We start from the raw sequence: 5,000 nt of genomic DNA on the forward strand, positions 1-5,000 counted from the left end.
GGGTGATTGGGTGGGGTGGGGGAAACTCTTGTCCGGTGCACTGAACCTCATGCAAATAAGGGGCTGTCGTAGTTTGCCAACTCACCAGTCTGCCTGGTGACTACTGGCGGCTGACTATTACTTTAGGACGTTGCCTTTTTCCAGCAGCCATTAGTCTCCTGGCGGAAGTCATGGCCGCCCTTTTATTTGGAAAATTGCTTCCCACATAGAGAGAGAGAGAGAGAGAGAGAGAGAGAGAGAGAGAGAGAGAGAGATGGGGAGGGATGGGGCACAGTATTGAACTCTAACGACCTTGGTCATGTTGCATAAACTTTGACTGTCTGTGATCTTCAGAGAGAGAGAGAGAGAGAGAGAGGTATGGGGCACAGTATTGAACTCTAACGACCTTGGTCATGTTGTATAAACTTTGACTGTCTGTGATCTTCAGAGAGAGAGAGAGAGAGAGAGAGAGAGAGAGAGAGAGGTATGGGGCACAGTATTGAACTCTAACGACCTTGGTCATGTTGTATAAACTTTGACTGTCTGTGATCTTCAGAGAGAGAGAGAGAGAGAGAGAGAGAGAGAGAGAGAGAGAGAGAGAGAGAGAGAGAGAGAGAGAGAGGTATGGGGCACAGTATTGAACTCTAACGACCTTGGTCATGTTGTATAAACTTTGACTGTCTGTGATCTTCAGAGAGAGAGAGAGAGAGAGAGAGAGAGAGAGAGAGAGGTATGGGGCACAGTATTGAACTCTAACGACCTTGGTCATGTTGCATAAACTTTGACTGTCTGTGATCTTCAGAGAGAGAGAGAGAGAGAGAGAGAGAGAGAGAGAGAGAGAGAGAGAGAGAGAGGTATGGGGCACAGTATTGAACTCTAACGACTTTGGTCATGTTGTATAAACTTTGACTGTCTGTGATCTCCGCAGAGAGAGAGAGAGAGAGAGAGAGAGAGAGAGGGAGAGAGAGAGAGGGTGAGAGATGGGGAGGGATGGGGCACAGTATTGAACTCTAATGACCTTGGTCATTTTGTATAAATATTGACTGTCTGTGATCTCCACAGAGAGAGAGAGAGAGAGGGCGGGTGCGGGGGAGGGGGGAGTGCGGAGGGGAGGAGGGGGGGCGGAGTGAGATGGGGCACAGTAGTGAACTCTAACGACCTTGGTTATGTTGTATAAACTTTGACTGCCTGTGATCTCCAGAGAGCAGGAAGTTAAATGCAAAGGCCACCAGCCTGCCCACATGAGAACACGTACACATAAAGATAACTTTGAAAAACTAAAAGGAAAACCAGGTGCAAAAGAACTGAAAGAAAAAAGAAGAAGAAGAAGAAGAAAGAAACGAAAACATATTTTCTCAGCCATGCAATTTGATTTTAACATTTTAAAGTTAAATTTCACATCAGTTCTTCTCTGGAGAGAGAGAGAGAGAGAGAGAGAGAGAGAGAGACAGACAGACAGACAGACAGACAGACAGACAGAGAGAGAGACAGTGAGACAGAGAGAGAAATGAATAGGGGCACACACTGCACTCAAACGGCCTCTGGTCGTGTCATTTAAACTTTTGGTGGTCTGTTACCTTCAGAGAGAAACACACATACAAACACGCACACGCACACGCACACACACTCTCTCTCTCTCTCTCACACACACACACGTGTTAAAAAAAGAAAAAAAAAAAAAAAAAGGAGAGATCTGATTGATGGTCAGCCATCTCTTCGTGGGGGCCGTTCGATCGCCTCCCCTGACGGTCGGAAAAAGCTTGCGCGTGCCTGATTACCGCCGCTGGCGTGGGCTCCGAAACCATATCCGGGCTCTTGTGAAGTCGCTCTGTGCTGGAATCTGGGTCCTCACGTCCAAACACGGAAGATCGCTGGACATACAACGATCAAGCCATGTCACTTTTTTCTTCTTTTTTTTTCGCTTTTCGCCTTACTGTCTTTTTCGCCCATTTTAGGCAAGTTTTGTTCTGTTGTACAGGTTGTGAGGAAAGTTTGTCGTCGTTTTCGTTTTCGTTTTCGTTTTTCTTTTCCTTGTCCCCTTTTTCCTTATATTCCTCCTTCTCTTTCCTCCTTCTTTTCCTTCTTCTCTTCCTTCTCTTCCCCCTTCCTCCTTCTCTTCCTTCTTCCCTTCCTCCTTCTCTTCCTTCTTCCCTTCCTTCTCTTCCCCCTTCCTCCTTCTCTTCCTTCTTCTCTTCCTTCTCTTACCCCTTCTTTTCCTCCTTCTCTTCCCCCTTCTCTTCCTCCCACACCCACCCACCCACACCCACATACCACACCCACACCTACCCCCCCCCACACACACACATAGATAGATAGATAGATAATCTTCCACATCAGAAAAGGGCAAGTGGGTTTAAAGAAACAACAACAACAACAACAAAAAACTCTTGACCTTTATAACCAGTTCCCTGTAGCCGATCAGCTCCACTGTTCTGCACAGAGGCACCAAGTGGAAGGCGTGTAGTTCACAGTCTTTCCCATGAATTTTGGAGAGACCGTGTCCACGATCAGTACAGCACACAGCTTCCAGTTCTGCAGCGGTTTGTTCTGAAAGTGTACAACAACCGCTGTAAAGTTTCAGGAAGCGCTGGAAGCTCACTGCAGTTCTCAAACTTCACTTTTTTTTGGACAGAATAAACAGTCAAGGTTTGATGTGATATGGAATCGTTTGTGGGTATCTTTTTAATCTTTTTCTTCTTCTTCTTATTCTGCGTTCACTCGTATGCACACGAGTGGGCTTTTACGTGTATGACCGTTTTTACCCCGCCATGTAGGCAGCCATACTCCGTTTTCGGGGGTGTGCATGCTGGGTATGTTCTTGTTTCCATAACCCACCGAACGCTGACATGGATTACAGGATCTTTAATGTGCGTATTTGATCTTCTGCTTGCATATACACACGAAGGGGGTTCAGGCACTAGCAGGTCTGCACATATGTTGACCTGGGAGATCGTAAAAATCTCCACCCTTTACCCACCAGGCGCCGTCACCGTGATTCGAACCCGGGACCCTCAGATTGACAGTCCAACGCTTTAACCACTCGGCTATTGCGCCCGTCTTTAATCTTTTTAATTTTTATTATTTTAACGCATATGAGGTGTTGCATCCTTTTTCACGCTTTGAAACTGAAACTGTGAATGTGACTGAAAAAAAAAAAAGAACTGACAGAATAAACACCAAATTTTTAAAGTGACATCAACGCGTTTTTAGAAACGACAGCATGGGCTGACAGACCAAACAGTGAAGTTTTAAAACGACACAGAGCCGCTGGGACCCCGCTGGTCCCCACAGTTTCTCCTGGAGCTCTTATACTTATATATAATGGTACTTATATAGCGCTGAATCTTGTGCATAGACAAATCTAAGCGCTTTCGCACCAGTCATTCTCACGCACGCAGAACTCTAAAACTGGAGAAACTAAAGACAAGAGGCAGGGAAAGGAGACTATTTTGGGAAGAGGTGGGTTTTAAGACCAGACTTGAAAGAGCTGAGTGTGGAGACTTGACGAAGCGAAAGAGGAAGTTCATTCCAATTGCAAGGTCCAGAGACAGAGAAAGAACGGCGGCCAACAGTCGAGAGTTTGAATCTGGGTAATCTTGAGCTCCACCGGACTGGGCCATGCCTGGCGTCTCAGAGCTGCAGGATATGGGAGGGGGTCTGGGGGCCTGTGCCATGCCACAAGGGCACTGGTCAGTATGGGATAACTTGTCTTCAGGCGGTAGAGATGGAAGAGGAGCTGACAGTGTGCCGTTCGCAGTCTGAAGACTGTGAGATGTACCGTTCTGTCCAGCTCATGGATGCCGTCTTTTTCGTCTTCCAGCCCGATGTCCAGACGTTAGCGCCACGCTTTCCTGAAGAGTTTCAGGAAGCGCTAGAACCTCACTGCAGTTCTTAAACTTCACTGTTTGACAGAATAAACAGTAAAGTTTTCATGTGATATAGGGTCGTTTGTGGGTATCCTTTTGTCTTTTTTAAGATGAAGGTGTTGCATATATATGAATCACTTCTCACGCTTTGAAACTGAAACTGTGAATGTGATGGGGGAAAAAAAATTCAAAACTGACAAAATTAACACCAAAGTTTTATAAAGTGACATCAACACGTTTCTGTTTAAATTTTGTTTTATTATAGAAACGACAGCATGAGTTGAGAGAATAAACAATTAATTTTTAAAACGGTACAGAGTCGCCTGTTGATACAACACTGTAAATTAAGCGATACACAAAAACCGATATTCTTCTGTCGAGACGATTTCAGACTTTGGGATAGTCTGGAAAAAACAAAAAAACAAAAACAAACAAACGGGACGTAGTTTTTGAAACTGCACTGTCTCGTTATTTCCCACATGGGGATATAGCGTTCTGCACGTGGGGATATAGCGTTCTGCACGTGGGGGATATAGTGTTCTGCACATGCGGGTATAGTGTTCTGCACGTGGGGGTATAGTGTTCTGCACGTGGGGGTATAGTCTTCTGCACGTGTGTGTCACTTGCCAGCTTAAAGCTTGACAGACAGACACACAGACACACCAGACACACAGACAGGGCAAATAGGTAGGCTGTACATTCAGCCGTATTTTGGGGTATGTGATAAATCCCACACATCTTTTTCGTCCGCTCGTGATTTTTCTTCTTCTTCTTCTTCTGTCAGTGTTTCCCTTGACGCTCTGTCTGTCTCTGTCTCTGTCTGTCTATCTGTCTGTCTGTCTGTCTTTGTCTCTCTGCCTGTGTCTCTGAATGTCTCGGTATCTTTTTCAGCCTCTGTCTCTGCCTTTCTCTCTGTCTGCCTTTCTGTCTCCCACCTCTCTCTCTCTTCTCTCTTTCTCTGCCTCTCTCTGTCTATCTCTCTTCCCCACCATTCTCTCTCTTCTCTCTTTCCCACCCTTCTCTTTCTTCCCCACCCTTCTCTCTCTCTGTCTGTCTGTCTGTCTGTCATTTTCCTCGCAACACTCCCTTCATCGTTCTCTGGGAAGGGAATGCAAACTCGCTAGCACACTGCACTGCAGAGACCTCAGCACGTGC

This window comes from Babylonia areolata, chromosome 6, assembly GCF_041734735.1.
Source record: "Babylonia areolata isolate BAREFJ2019XMU chromosome 6, ASM4173473v1, whole genome shotgun sequence".
In the NCBI taxonomy this organism is placed as follows: domain Eukaryota; kingdom Metazoa; phylum Mollusca; class Gastropoda; order Neogastropoda; family Buccinidae; genus Babylonia; species Babylonia areolata.